At 36.6% G+C, this 16,507-nt stretch overlaps 2 protein-coding genes and 1 long non-coding RNA gene across 8 annotated transcripts in view; 2 read left to right on the plus strand and 1 right to left on the minus strand.

Annotated features, from left to right (window-relative positions):
• Positions 1–16,507, minus strand: part of LOC309492560 — a 292,953-nt gene that overhangs the window by 80,278 nt on the left and 196,168 nt on the right. The window lies entirely within an intron of this gene.
• LOC309492459 (uncharacterized protein) overlaps positions 1–16,507 on the plus strand; it is an 83,811-nt gene that overhangs the window by 43,434 nt on the left and 23,870 nt on the right. The window lies entirely within an intron of this gene.
• Positions 7,390–16,507, plus strand: part of LOC309492451 (serine/threonine-protein kinase Nek1-like) — a 133,316-nt gene continuing 124,198 nt past the window's right edge. For 2 of the 6 annotated variants that reach the window (XM_082161436.1, XM_082161437.1), the window contains exon 1: positions 10,858–11,171. The gene's annotated coding sequence lies outside the window, so the exon portion shown is untranslated. Of the gene's footprint in view, positions 7,763–10,855; positions 11,172–13,894; positions 14,121–16,507 lie in introns of those variants that run through there. The other 4 variants (XM_082161438.1, XM_082161441.1, XM_082161439.1 and 1 more) reach the window with 4 other exon arrangements.

Here is a 16,507-nt window from a genome sequence, read left to right on the forward strand (position 1 = left end):
GACCCACTTGCACTGGTGCTACCAACTTTCTCAGTTGGTCGCACCAGCATGATTTGGTCGCACTTTTTTTTTCTTTTTTTTTTGCTACATGCCATGGGATTAATCAATGCATGCTGATGGTCTTAATCTGCATTCCCTAGTTTTGCTCTGATGTAAAAAGACTGACAGTGACAAGCCTTCATGTTAGCAAAATATTTTAAACTTTTAACTCTTAAAAAAACTTTTAAAAACATGTATGTTCTTTAATGTTTGATTATAATTTTACCGTCTTCACATAGGGATGGGAAATGATACGATTTTATCAATAATAATAATGCCACTGACGATTCTGATTATCTATCCGATTCTTTAACGATTCTCTTATCGATTCTTGATAGCACTGTGTGGAAAAATGTAGTCATATGCTTTTCAAAAAAAAAAAAAACAAGGGGTTTTATTTATTTTAAAGCTTAAGCTTGAGTAAGCAAACTGTACTTTTTATGTAATTTATGTAATAAATAGAACTTTATTGTAAAGTGTTACTGATTCAAACGTCTCCTGAGTTCGCTGTTGGAAAGATCAGTTGTCCATTCATTAAAATGAATCGTTCAAAGGAGTAATTAGTTTGCGAATTGGACGTGTCGTGCGCGTTGTGTGATTATCCCAGCAGTTAGGACATAGACATTCAAGATTTGTGTCAACACAGAAAACATTTCATCACTGGATAGTTTTTTTCGTTTAATTAAAGTGTTGTTTTATGTCAGCTGAATGTCTGGGACGCTTTTCAGAGAAGATAAGGCAACAACTTATTTAGCACAATTCACACCCAGCGGTAATTGAGGAAGAAAAAAGAAATCTCCGAATGCTCCACATGAAACTTTGGTCTTCCGACCTTTTACCACCGTGTCGATTTATTTTGATTAATATGTGCGAGGGAGAGAGAGCAAGACAGCGCTTAGTTTGGAGACGGTGAAGTCTTTTTTTACACTTTCGCCTGGCTCCGAAGAGAGAGAGTGTGCACGCGCGCGCGCGACCGAGTACTCTCTCTGCTCGTTCTTTCAGTTAAACATGCACTGTGACTGTCACAAGCGCAGCAGTTCATCTACTCAGCGATCAAATAACACTTTGGCGGGCGCTAAAACTCATAGTCGTTTGGTAATTAATCGGACTGGTTTTGTTTCACTCATCGTAACGTAAATTTAGCTGCAGCTAAGTGCCTTTGTGCGACCCACCTTTTCTCACTGTGTGACCCACAAGTGGGTCGCGACCCACAGTTTTAAAACCACTGACCTAGGCAACCGAGAGAGCCAATCACGCAAGTGTATTTACCTGCCGCTGACACTCATCACTACAGAAGCAGATTATATTATACAACAAGACATAGGACTATGGCCACGTTTGAAAGCCATGCCAATGTTTTGGACTTTGGAGACGATGAAGACGAGGAATGTGTGTTATTCAACGAACCGTCTGTAACGGTCACCAGCTGGAGTGCCCTTGAGTGCCACCAGAGGGCACTCCACACCAGACTATCATATTTCACTCACACTTCATTTCCCAGAACTCACTGCCCGGACTCATTATCATTGATTGCATTCGCCTGTATCTTATTACCCTGTTAGTCTCAGCCTATTTATACCTTGTACATTCATTCATTCCCTGCGAAGTCTTGTTTGTGTTACACTGCATTTCTGAGCATTCTCCTGGTTTTCTTGTCTCTTGGTTTTGGATATCTTGCCCTGTTCCCTGGATTAAGTCAAGTCAAGTCAAGTTTATTTGTATAGCGCTTTTCACAATACAGATTGCATCAAAGCAGCTTCACAGTATTAAATTAAAATAATACAACAAAGTTTGTTTCAAGAGGAATTTTTTGATTGATAAAATTAAATTAAATATCCCCAACTGAGCAAGCCAAAGGCAACAGTGGCAAGGAACCGAAAAACTCCATCAAGTGACCTAATGGTGTCCTAAAACTCCATCAGGTGCCTTAATGGAGAAAAAAAAAACCTTGGGAGAACCCAAGCTCAGTCGGGGGCCAGTTCTCCTCTGGCATTGGATAGAGGCTGGATTGTAGTTTGAACTGTAGGATTATATGAATGCCTGGCTGAAGAGATGCGACTTTAATCTAGTTTTAAACTGGGAGAGCGAGTCTGAGCAACGAACAGTATCAGGAAGACTATTCCAGAGTTTTGGAGCCAAATGTGAAAATGCTCTCCCTCCTTTGGTGGTTCTGGATATCCTAGGTATGACCAAAAGCCTTGAATTTAGTGATCTTAAAGAGCGCGATGGATTATAGGGCGATAGAAGATCCGTTAAATAGACTGGAGCTAAACCGTTTAGGGCTTTATAAGTCAGTAGCAATACCTTGTAATTAATACGGAACTTTATAGGTAACCAATGCAGTGATGATAAAATCGGTGTTATATGATCATATTTTCTTGATCTCGTAAGAACTCTAGCGGCGGCATTTTGGACTAACTGTAGCTTGTTTATTGAGGATGCAGGACAACCAGCTAATAAAGCATTACAGTAATCCAGTCTCGAGGTCATGAATGCATGAACTAACTTTTCTGCATCAGAAACTGATAGCATATTACGTAGCTTAGCAATGTTTCTAAGGTGGAAAAAGGCTGTTTTTGTAACATATGAAATATGATTTTCAAAAGACAGGTTGCAATCGAGTATAACACCCAGGTCTTTTACTGTAGAGGATAAAGTAACAGGACATCCTATGATGTTAAAGTTGTATTGTGCGAGGTTTTGTGGGCGGTTTTTTGAACCGATAAGTATTACCTCTGTCTTGTCTGGATTTAATAAAAGAAAATTACGCGTCATCCAATCTTTTATATCTTTAACACACTCTGTCAATTTGGAAAATGTAGCGTTTTCATCCGGCCGTGATGAAATATATATTTGAGTGTCATCAGCATAACAATGGAAACTAATTCCATGTTTCCTTATAATATTTCCAAGTGGCATCATATATATTGAAAATAACAGAGGGCCTAATACAGATCCCTGCGGCACTCCATAGTTTACTGGAGTTATGATCGATTTTTCTCCATTTAAATAGACAAAATGGTAGCGTTCAGATAGGTATGATTTGAACCAGCTTAGTGCTTGTCCTTGAACACCAGTATAATTTTGTAGTCGATCTAAGAGTATTGTGTGATCTATAGTATCGAACGCAGCACTAAGATCAAGTAAAACTAGTATTGAGATACAGCCTTGGTCAGAAGCTAAAAGTAAATCATTTGTGATTTTAACGAGCGCAGTTTCAGTGCTATGATGCGGTCTGAATCCAGACTGAAACTTTTCATAGATATCATTTTGTTGCAAGAAAGAGCCCAGTTGAGCGGACACCACTTTTTCTAATATTTTAGACATAAATGGAAGATTTGAAATGGGTCTATAATTTGCTAGATTATTATGATCTAATTGGGGTTTCTTAATGAGAGGTTTTATAACTGCCAGTTTAAATGTTCTTGGAACATGACCTAAAGATAAAGACGAGTTAATAATATTGAGGAGAGGCTATTCCACTACAGGTAACACTTCTTTCAGTAGTTTAGTTGGTATAGGATCTAATAAACATGTTGTTGTTTTAGACGAAGTGATAAGTTTATTTAACTCTTTTTGTTCTATAGTTGTAAAGCACTGTAATTGTTCTTTCGGGGTGATAATTGAAGCTGAATTATAAGGCCCGATTGAAGATTGAACGTTTATAATTGTGGTTCTGATGCTTTGTATTTTCTCAGTGAAGAAGTTCATGAAATCATTACTACTGAACTGTAACGGGATATTTTGTTCGGGTGACGTCTGTTTATTTGTTAGTCTAGCCACGGTGTTAAATAGAAACCTTGGATTGTTTTGGTTGTTTCCTATTAGTTTGCGGAGGTGCTCAGCCCTGGCAGCTTTTAGGGCCTTTTTATAACGTGACATACTGTCTTTCCACGCGATTCTAAAGACCTCTAATTTAGTTTGTTTCCATTTACGCTCTAAAATACGGGTTTCTCTCTTTAAAACATGCGTAGTATTGTTATACCATGGTGCTTTATTTTTCTCTCTGACCTTTTTTAATTTAATAGGTGCAACCACATCCAATGTTCTAGAGAGAATGGTGCTCATAGTGCTAGTAAGTTCTTCTAGTTCATCTGTTTGTTTGGGTTCAGGCAGCAGCTGAGACAGATTAGATAAGCAATTTGAGAAATTATCTATGGTGGATGGGAGGATTGTTCTGCCTGGTTGATAACGCGACGCCGCATGACATATTACAGCAGTACGTAATATGCAAGTTACCATGTAGTGATCAGTGACTTCATCACTTTGTGGAATGATATCTATATCGGTTGGATCGGTTCCATGTGATATAATTAAATCGAGTGTATGATTAAGACGATGAGTTGGTCCGGTGACGTTTTGCTTGACCCCAAATGAATTTAATAAATCTGTAAACGCAGCTCCTAACGCATCATTTGGATTATCTACGTGTATGTTAAAATCTCCAACAATTAATGCTTTATCGACATTGACTAATAGGTCTGAGAGAAAATCTGCAAACTCTTTTAGGAAATCAGCGTAAGGCCCTGGCGGTCTATATACGGTAGCCAAGGCTAGAGATAATAGGGATGTTTTTCTAACATCTAAGAGCGTAACATTTAGTACAAGTACTTCAAATGAAATAAACTTATAACCCGTTTTCTGGGTAACATTTAGAATATCTTTATAAATGGTTGCAACACCTCCGCCACGACCAATCAGACGGGGCTCATGCTTATAACAGTATCCAGGAGGAGTAGACTCATTAATACCGAAATAATCATTTGGTTTAAGCCAGGTTTCAGTAAGGCAAAGTACATCGAAGCTATTATCTGTGACTATTTCATTTACAATAACTGCCTTAGGTGTGAGTGATCTAATGTTTAGAAGACCTAGCTTTAGAAATAGTTTTTGTTTACTAATAGCAACATTTTCTGTTTTAATAACAATTAGATTTTTCCTAGATCCTGCATTAGATTTATTATTTGATCTCACTAAACGAGGAATAGACACGGTTTCTATGCAATGTTCTACACTAGTATTTATATCAGTTGACTTGGTGCAGCAGAGACTATGATTTGGACTTTTGGTTACTAGTCAAAGGGTATTTAACATTTTGGAGATGTTATCTGACAGAAGATCCGCTCCGAATCTGCTTGGGTGTAGGCCATCAGCACGGAAAAGCCTAGGACGCTCCCAAAACAGATTCCAATTATTTACAAAGAGCAGTTTCTGCTCATTGCACCATGACATTAACCATTCATTTAGCGCAAATAATCTGCTGAACTTTTCATGCCCTAGTCGGTACGTGGGAAGCGGTCCTGACACAATGATCGTTGTTTCAGGCGACTACTCTCTTGCCTCTGGTCCCTGCCTGTTTTGTTTCTTTGTTTTGACTGCCTGTCTGTGTATGACTCTTGCCTGTACATCTGATTATGATTCTGGATTGCCCCATACAATAAAGCTGCATTTGGATCTCAACCTTCGTGTCTCGGAGCAGTTCGTAACACCGTCCATGTATGAGCCGGAATACACAGACGAAGAACTAATCGAGATGGATGCTAAAAGGGCAGAAAGAGAAAGAATGTCTGTAGAGACAACAGCAGCTGGAGATGCCATAGAGAACCGGGACAGAACATCGGGAGACTGGTGGAGCCAGTGCAGAAAATGTATACAGATGCTGACGGAAGACGAGTGTTTTTGCTGCAGGGAGTGGGACTTAGTTATCCCACAGATAACAGAACTGGAGCTGGACACTAGTTTCCAAGATTTAGATGTGTCATGAGAAGCAAACTCCTGCCTGAAGCAAACGCTCCAGACACCTCCGAAACCCCAGTGTCTCCATGGCTGGTGAACTGGTTGCCTCTGTTACCTTTATAATGACAATCAGTATAAATGCATACAACTGCAATGAGAGTACAAGCATTATATTGCTGGGTATTTACCTGAACTAACTCAACCATGATGATTTCCTTTGTTTCATCACTTATGAAACTGTATGTAGTGTACTTGGCACTAAATCCAGGTGAATCCGAACGACCATCACCACAGATTGAAATACCTCCACCACTTGTCTGTAGTTGTAGATTTCTCATTATCTCTTTGTGATGCTCTTGGTATGCATACGCAATCACTGGTATGAGGTAGGTGGACTGCAGGGAGTAAAATGTTGTCTTTTTTTGAATTTGGAGATTCAGTAGCTCAGCCCAGTCAAAGATATGTAAGTTGAACCTGTGAACAGGATGGATGAGGCAATCAGCAGGTTGTTTTCTGGCATTCCACACAGTTGAGGACATGACTCCCATTCCCCTGAGTGTCCATTTAAACAGCTCCACTTGATGTGTATGCGCATCCCAGCAGTGGTCACTTTCTTGTCTTCCTCTTCAATTAAAAAAACACACTGGTGGCATGTTGTGAAGAGCTGCATTAGCCTGGACTCGTTGACAAGTTTAAACTCGATGAGTTAATATTACACAATTCTGAGATAGATTCTTACTCACTGTTACTCACTGTTACTGTTACACTGTTACTAGAAGCTTAGTATTAGGGTTACACTTGCCTATAATGAACCTTTTTTATCTTATTTATTCAGTTCATCCTCAACTAAGATTATTATTATTAAGATTATTGTTACATTATTGTTTTTTTTTCTAAATTGCTTATAGACACTAAAAATCAAATCAAATATCCTAGAAAGCATAATGCAATTTTTTAAAGAAAAAATAATCTCAAAACTATTTGTGTTTCATGCAGCTTGCAAACACGCATCCAACATGCTGTTCACTGGGGCTCAAAGTGATTTAAAGGAGAGTTTGCTTGTAAAAGTTGTGCAAGCAATTGCAAAAGCATTTTTTTTTTCATCACCATATCTAAAGCCAGATCCACCTCATATTGTGACATAGACCACGCCATAGGAAGAAGAGATCATGCAAGAAGCCATCTTACCCAGCATGATCTGGTGCGGCAAACAGAAGACTCGAGTTATCAGACAAATGGAAAAGCTGGATGTTGCATTTGCAGGAGAGGCTTGGATCGTTTGAAGCATGATGCAAACTTGCCCTGCAACTAAAGTGTTTGTGCTTTTCTTTATTTCTCTGAATAGGATCAACAGCTCAGCAGGTCTTAGGGTGACGTCTGCTTCTCTGACTTTTACCATTGTTTAAAAAATAAAAAGACTTTTAGCCTCTGACAACCAGAGAGGAGAGCCAGAAACAAGCTGGGTGAGGCAGGATGTGGTTTTGACAGCTGCGGGTGAAGGAACGGTCAGATGTTTATTAAGCTTTCAAGCGCAAGCTACAACAAATAAGATGTTGCAACAACTTCTTGCAAACTTGTTATAACCTTGGACAATTTCAAGGCCAGTTGTTTACCTTATAAGGAATTGCTGCATTATAATGACAGCGCCAAAGTCTTAGGACAGCCCCAATAACAACGAACAATATAAAAAGCTTTGTTTCCTGTTTCTCGGGGCCACAATTCAGGTGAAGACCTTCACACATTTCTGTTATCTTTATCTTTGAATCTATGAATTGTTGTCTTTGTATTATTCTGAACATTTTTAAGTAAAACAAAAGCATTTTTTTGGTGATTCTGAAAACTTTTAAGACAAGTCTCCTCGAAATATCTTTATTTTGTTGTAGTTTAGATATTAATACCAAGCAAACGCCCAGTGCATCCGAATCCAGGACAGAGCCGGGACACCGCAGAGGACCCTGAAACAACGTCTAGCATCTTTAACCTGCAGGTAAGGACAACTTATGATTGTAACAGGTTATGGGTTATTGTGCTTTTAGGGGGCACACCTTTAACATTCATCTTAACCTATTTCCAGTATTATTTCAAGTCATTTTTCACCATGTCATGCATCACTGCAATCTCTAGAAGAAAGATAATAAAACAATTTCAACTCAAATTAATGTTTCATTATGTTTCATTTATTTGACAAGTAATTATTGTAGTGTGATATAATGATCAATAATGATAACACATCTAAGCACATCTAGGCACTTTTCTACACCTGGGGTGGGCGATATATGGCAAAAATATCATAGCACGATTTTTTCACAATTGTTTTTCATGTTGGTTTTACTATTTTGCAAGTGACTGAGCATTACAGCCTTAGGGATAATTCTCCCCCCAAAAATAAATTGTCATCATTTACTCTCTTAAGTTGTTTTAAACCCGAATACTTTTCTTTCTTCTGTTGAAAATAAAAGTTATTTGGAAGAATGTGGGTAACCAAACAGTTGATGTACCCCGGTGACTTCCATTGTATATTTTTTTCCTACTATGGAAGTCAATGGGGACCAGCAACTGTTTGGTTTTGGGTGAACTATCTCTTTAAGGATACGCGGCAGCATGTTTACTATTATGCTACTGTCTCTTTAAGACCTGCACGCGACGCATCTAATATGCACGCATTTGACAAGCAGTCAGATTTTCTCTTAATTGTCTCTGTTTGCTTTAGACATAACCAACTTTGTTTATGTAAACCATGTGTGTATTTGACAGTATTAGCTCAATATAAGACTCGAAAGATAACTTAGTCCAGTATCCAGGTGCTGTTAGACAGGCTTTTAGTGCATGTGCGCGTCGGGTGTTTGCGCTCAGAAAAGCGCATGTTAGAACAGCGCATCAGCAGCGAATGACATGTTTAACCGGCAAGGCTTTATAGCACATGCAAATAATGAACTTTTGTGAACTGCAGTGTCCCGTTCCTCTGCGTTAACATTTCATGTGACTATTCGTCGCGTTGTACAGTATGTTGAGACGGAGGCGCCAGAACTGCGAACTGACAGAATGCACAATGCTACGATATTTCTACAAAAGCAGATCGTGGCGCATTGCACCCAAAGTTGTTTGGTGTGATTTTACGATTCCAAATTTAGGGGGGCCAGAGGGGGGGCCAAGCTTGTTGACACAGGGGCACTGCCCCCCCCCTGCCCCTAGTCTAGTGTGACCGCGGCTTAAATCCGGCCCTAACCTTGACCTTTTAGTGGCTCTGTAGTTTCCGGATTAGATGTAGCCGTAGTCTGATCAATGGTCCATACATATTATATGAAAACAACATACGAGATCATATGAATTTATATTAATAAGCCACCCAGACAAAATGTCAATGTTACAAATTGCTTTCCCGGGCCGCCGAGAGCGTTGGGCTCGTTTGGTATCCTCCACTGTGTCCTGAACCACTGAGGCTTGATAATTGGTTTCTGGGGTTGGACCGTGCTGGTTCTCAGCTCCCCACCCCACCTTTCTTCCCGGAGGTGCATGATGAGATTACCAAGTCGTGGACGGCACCTTTCACTGCATGTAACCACCTTGGTAACTCCCCCCTCGCTACCCTCGATTGCTATGCAACTGTGCCCTAACTCTGCCAAAGGGGGGCAATCCGTGTCTCCCTTCCCGAGCCTGTAAGTACTCGTTGGCTCTGATCGGCAAGGCTTATCAGGCTTGTGGGGAAGCGACCTCTGCCATGGTGTTGTTGCAGGTCCACCAGGCCAAGGCACTGAGGGACCTGCACGAGGGTGGTCACGGCCTGGAAGTTCTCCAAGAACTCTGTTGTTTATTATTATTGCAAGAAAAGAAACAGCACTGCATTGAATACATTGACATAAAAATAAAAATACAGAGAAATAACAAATGGCACCTCAACCAGTAAGGAAAATATCATCATAATTCTTAAGAAACTTGTTGTTCTTATTGTTATCAATGAGTTTAGGAGATTTTACAATAAGTTCTCAATGATAAAGGCATCAAATCTAGGCAAAGTATTGAGATATTTGTTTTTGTGAATATTTTTTTTTTTACAATGCAACAGAAATAGATTAGCATAAAGATATATATATTAGTGTATAGCTGATATTATATTTCAATAAAAAGTTTCATATTTTATATTTTATAAAAGTAGAAAGATAACAACGGAAGTTCTCCCAAAGAGATTTAACCTAATTTTAATAGTAGAATAAATGAAGCAAAGTTTCTACCTCAACTTTTCAAAATACACATAATGTTCGAAAGATCACCAAAAGTAGAGTTTGCTGGATAGACATTATAAAGATGTCTCTGGGAATAACCACATCAGTGTCCAGAAACGGAGCAGTGCATTCTGGTGTACGACTGCAGTAAATGTGACCTTCATCAAGATATAGCAGTGTTTTCACTCTCACAATCTGAGGCTTCGAAACTTTTCCCCAAACAATCAGAGAAAAGCTTCAAAGATTTAAGAGGCTTCAGTTCTCAATCCCTAATCAATAGTTTAGGCCTTTTTGCAAATGTTTGGATCAAGTTTACCGTTTTAGAGAGCGTTTACTCTTGTTTTTGTAATTGTTTTTATTTAAAAATAGTTTTTAATATTATTATTGTATAATCTAGTTTAAATCTAGTTTATCTCAGACTATGGGTTTGTATTGATGATGTATTGTAATCATTAAAACCAGTGTCCTTCAGTAAACCTGCAATGATGCTGGAAAAGTTAATAAAGTCTGTAAGTCTGTTCATTCATTTTCCGTGTGCGGAAAAAAAGTGGCAAAAAAAAAAAAAAAAAAAACTAGTCAATATACATCTGAAGAGTTCAGATGCAAAAGCCTCTAAATGCCATCTGAAATTTTCTTCTAGAATGATCATTTTTATCAAGCTCGTATAAATTCAATAATTTCACTTAAATGGCAATGAAGATTACCTATTAATTGTCATTTAAGTGAAATTACTGAACTTAAATGAGCTTGATAAAAATGATCATTCTAGAAGAAAATTTCAGATGGCACTTAGAGGCTTTTGCGTCTGAACTCTTCATCCTGAAACATCATGTTCATGTGTATTTTGTTCTTCCGGCTGTTTGATCTGTTCTTCCTCTTTATGGCGGGACTCAGAGAGAAGAAAGAAGAAGAAGAAGGGTGGAGCATTGAAAGTTTGCTGTTGTTCATTTTGATTAATTTTCAAAGATTTAGACATTGTTTATCTTTTATTTATGTTACGAAAATGATTTAAAACTAAATAGAATATATTAGTTCCGTATGTTAAGTATAATTTAGTTTCTATCGTCGTGCTTTAAAACTCCGTTTCAACTCGTGGACTTCAAGCTCGAGCTTCGTCTGTATCATTTTTCTTTAGGACGCAAAATACAGAAGAGCTTCGATCAAGACTGCAACCAGGTTAGTCTAGTGCAGGGATGGGCAGTATTTCAGAAATACGTATTTGAAATACAAAATACTATTTTGTATTTTAAAGCCTTTGGAAAAAATCTAATGTAATTTGTATTTAAATACATTTACAGTATGATGAGTATTTTTGTATTTTCAAAATACATAAAATACTTTTTGCCAGTCAACCTCTTTATCAGGGTACTGGTTTTGTGCATCAACTAGTTCAGACATTCACAAGCTCAGCATTAGATCAGCGATTTTTTTTTATTTTTTTTTATTTATTTTTTTTATAAGGTGAGAATGTCATGATCAATTCCACTTGTTGATTAAAGTTAAAATAGTGCATTATTCACTTCAGTTAACATGAAAGAATAAAAGAGCACAGACAAGTGGGAAAATAGCGTTAGCCAATCAGTCTTGACCGGGTGTTGATTTTTATCAACTAGCTTGTCAAATGTGTTTGAAGCATCACTGCATGTTAGGGCTGGGTGATTTGACACTACATATCATAACAATGATATAAAGTGTGAATTGATGGAACTTTTTCCAAATCGAATAGGCCTATTTGTGGGGTTAGCAAATGTCTCAGTGCAGCTTTTAGTGGGCAGGAATTACTGGAACGTTGGAGTGGAAAAAGAAGCACTGATGAATGATACTCCACAAACATCTTCAGCTTTAAGTTTTATTGTTCATAAAAAATAATAATAAAAAAGGGGTAAATAGTGTCAAATGAATCTAAATTAATTCTAATTTGAAATTTTGGATACACTTTCTAATTTTAATAAACTTATAGAAACAAATAAACTTTACATAAAATAAACATAAAATTACTTAAAAAGCATTGGACTACCTGCAACAACAACAACAAACCTCAAAAGAGTTTGAAATTCAGTTTATGCTGTGGAATCAAAACTGATATGGAGAATTGTGAAACCATGATATTGTTACTGTGAAGTAAAATTGAGATTTTGGTCATATCGCCCATCCATATTCTTTGCTCGATAGCAGAAAAGGTTCCCACAGTTTTACATACAGTATGAATTTTTTAATAGTGTTCACCACAAGTAATAGACTACATTGTAACCAGAAATAAGTATATAAATGGCTGCTATTTTGCATAAGTTTATTTGTAATTGCCAGAAAGAAAGAAAGAAAGAAAGAAAGAAAGAAAGAAAGAAAGAAAGAAAGAAAGAAAGAAAGAAAGAAAGAGAAAGAAAGAGAGGGCAGAGATGTGGTTAGGAATGATAAGTCAGTAGGCCTGTGTAGTTTCTTCATTCACTGTGACCTATCCCTGCACTGGATGGCCAATTTCACATGTATTTTGTGTATTTTCAAAATACAAAATACTGTATTTGTATTTAAATAATTTTTTTCACACAGTATTTTGTATTTGTATTTTAAATACATTTCCATGTATTTATGCCCATCTCTGGTCTAGTGTAATGGGTTACTAGTGTACAGTTTGTAATAACTGTGTATTTGAGATTGAATTTGCGAGGATTAAGTAATGACACACCGAAAACCTGACCAAACCGAAACTGAAGCCAGGGACACTTGATGTATTAGACTTTGTTTGGAAAAGAAATAAGAGTGAGCTCGTGATTAGGCTGTGACTAGAGTCTTCAGTATATATCATTTTTCCTCAAAATGAGCCATTTGTAGAAAAACTTTTTTTTTGCCCAAACTTTGATTTGGTTTGAAACGTTCTGATTTCGGTGATTATTATATTACAATCTGTTATTGGCCCAGATATTACTGACCCGTTTCCACAGAGATGTGTGATTGGTCTGTTGAGGCTAAAGTGTATATGGCCATGTGAAACTATGGGATAATTTTTTTGCCTTTAATATCGTACCTTTTCAAGAAACAAATGAAAATATAAATGGACACTGAATAAAATGTCTTTGAAACCGGAAAACAAATCCAAAATCTACGTCAGCCACACGTGTTTCGTGTTACTGTACATGTGACTGGAGTAGGTGTGTATATATTTGCCAGAGTTACTTCCTGTGTTCTTACAACTGAGGATAATGGTGTTTGGATGAACACAGAAACGTATTGTTAATTTGTTTTATGTAGTCCAGTGACGTTTAATAAAGATCTTGTTTGAAATCAATAATGCTTCTGTAGACGTCTGACAGAAATACAGTCTTTCTGGCTAGTAAAATAAAGACAAGAGGCATAATGTGATTGGCTGCCAAAAAAACAAAACAAAAAACACCCTTCAATCTTTAAAGTTTAAAAAAATTATATTTGATTTAATTTCATTTATTGTATTATTTTGTGTTTTGCAGATAACTGAAGAGTTGTGAAGGTCTTCTGGTGGAAACATGATGGAAGAATGCCCTGTGAGTTAACACTTATGTTCATGAAACTTATATGGAGAAGTAAAACTATTAACCTGTAATGATTTAATTTTAATACATATGATGTATGATGATTTGATAGATTTTTTATTGAATTTGTAATAAATTGTAAGTTCTGTAAGTAACAAGTATGGCACCATATACCAAATTATTTGTTGATTTTTTTTATTTATTTTTTTGCCTTTGTGCAAAATGGAAATACTATTTTAAATACTATATAAAATTTAAAAAAAGTTTACAGATGAAAATATAACCATTAAATGTTCAAGTAAAACACATCTTAAAGGGTTAATTCACCCCAAAATTTAAATGATCCCATAATTTTCTCACCCTCAAGGCATATGTGTATATGACTTTCTTTTTTCAGCCAAACACAATCAGAGTTATATTAAAATATGTCCTGGCTCTCCCAAGCTTTATAATGGCAGTGAATGGTACCCTAGATTTTGAGGCCCAAAAGGCGCATCCATCATCATAAAAGAAATCCATACGACTCCAATAAAGTGAATGTAATATTACGTGAGATTGTTTACAAGCTGTTTTATTTCCACGGTTGAAACACTGATTGAGCGATTACTCCAGATACTTCTCAGTAAGTTGTTCTAAATCTTTCAACCTTCTGATGTTCATTCATGTTTATCCTGTAAATGATAGTGAAGAGGAAGAGATGATAGCGTTATATCACGCTTGATTCACTGATCTCGGTGTTTAATCCCTCTGTGCTTACATTATTAACAGACTTAAATTTGACTTTACCACCACTGCGAAACTACAGCAAGAGTTCCAACAACACTCCGTTATAATGATGGATATTTAAATGAACAACAGCATCCTTTAGAGTCACACACAAACATCAGAAAATTAGCAAATCAATCTCAACATGGTGGCAAAAAAAACAAAAACAAGAAGCAGATAAACTCTGAACATCACAAAACCGGCTATAGAAAAGTCACAGCAAAAATACAAGCAGATAAAATACTGTGGAGCAAGAGCATTTTGCAAAAAGTTTGTTTTACAATTGCATTACTTGCAAACTGAGTGTAAAGCGTATAATGTGCTTGTAGTTTTACAGACTTGGTCTGAAGATTCAGTACATGTGTGAATGCTTTCACTGAGTGAGCCTCAAGTTACACTTTCAGTGTGCAAGGAAAAAACCTGAATGTTTCATGCTCAGAAATTCAATAACAAGTTACCACAGAATTAAGATTCATAATGACTATTTAGTTTTATTATAAGCTGAACACTAAATGGGCTCATTCAACAATATTTAATATGTTAATTTCATAGATACTTTATTAAGAGGACATATTTTTTCCCCCTAAAGATGCATCACTATGACCAACTCTCTAATGACAGTGCTTACAGTGGATCCTCAGATAGGAGCACTGATCAGCCTCCTTCATTCAGTAAGTACATTTCACAATGAATTTGATCAACATCATTTTTGTGTTAGCAGCTTTAAACATCGTATCACCCTCAGATAATAACTTTTTCTTTTTCTTTTTTTTTTTTTTTTTTTTGTAAAAATGTGTTTGTACTAAATCTATTTGAAAACAATCATGTTTAAAGGGAAATTAATATTAAAGGGATACTTCACCACTGGAAAGATGAATGTGTATTTAAATTGGGTCATTTATGTAGTAGAAATGTGAAATTATTTTAGAAGTTGGTGCCTTCTAGACTTAGAAAAGCCAGAAAATTAATTTTTGGCACATGTGGATGAAAGACAACAACTCCCAGAATGCACTTGCTTCACTGTCCTATGAGGACACTCCCAAGCCACGCCTACCAGTTACAGTGGCCAGTATGGGAAGAAATGATACAACTGAGTCTTAGAATTAATTTACCAGGTAACCTATATGATTGGTTAACAACAACAATTAAGAAATATTTGAGGATGACGCATTTAACGGTAACAGATCGCCAGGCTGTGCGTTTTTTTTTTTTTTTTTTTTTTTTTACATGTTCATATTATATTTTAGTTGCTGTTATTCTTTGTTTTACATACTCTGAACTGTACCAAAAATGTCTTGTATTTGTTTTGTACTTTTTGCACTGTAGGCCTTCAGACGGGTACAATGGCCGTTTTTAATTTAATTTTTGCAAAGAAATGTAGCATTTTAAAACTGCTGGTTGTTTCACTAGCAGCCATATCATATTAACATCATGAGCCAAGTAATAGTGTTTAACACCAATTACCAGTGTGCACATTAAAATGCTCATATATCTCAAAAAAGAGGAATTTAATTATTTGTATATGTCCAGAGTTCAAATAGCTTTACATCTTGAAAGTCCTTGTAAAGTTTCAAATTAACCTGTTGCCTTTCACATGTACAAGTGAGTATCAGTAGCCATGTATTGGAGTAACGTCAGCTCCCCTCTTCGATTGATTGGCTAGAGGAGGAGCTGGCAATCTAGAACTAGTGGACCAATGGTGACGCTTAAGCCCGCCCTAATTTACATGAAACTAGAAATGCAACATTTGTAAGAGCAAGCGCAGAAAGTGGAAAGAAGAGCGAAGAGAAAAACAGCGTACTAAAGAGTAAAATATGTGCAGAAAATGTAAGAGAGCACAAAGTACAGAGTAATAAAATCAAGGAAAATATCATTTCAAGAAAACATGGAAACAAGTTTAAGTTTTGTGCAATATAATTTTTTATGTGTTTAAACCTTTTATTCATGTTTGTTATTTTTTGATTCATGCTTATTATATTTTGATAAGTTGTTTGCTATTCTGATCATGTAGCTTAAATTTTTTTTTTTCAGTTTGTGCAATATATTTTTACAGATGTTTTAAATTGTTGATTCATGCTTATTATTGTTTGATCCGTGAACGCAATACTTTTGACGGGATATTGATCCCATACTTTAACCCTTTCAACCCCACAGGGAAATCCTGTAGTGTCCACACTACAAAGAGTAAAAGTACCATTGAAGCAGTGTTGCAGTGAGATAATTAAGTGGATATGTAAGAGATTG

Source organism: Leuciscus leuciscus (genome assembly GCF_965113295.1).
Source record: "Leuciscus leuciscus genome assembly, chromosome: 2".
Taxonomy (NCBI): Eukaryota; Metazoa; Chordata; class Actinopteri; order Cypriniformes; family Leuciscidae; genus Leuciscus; species Leuciscus leuciscus.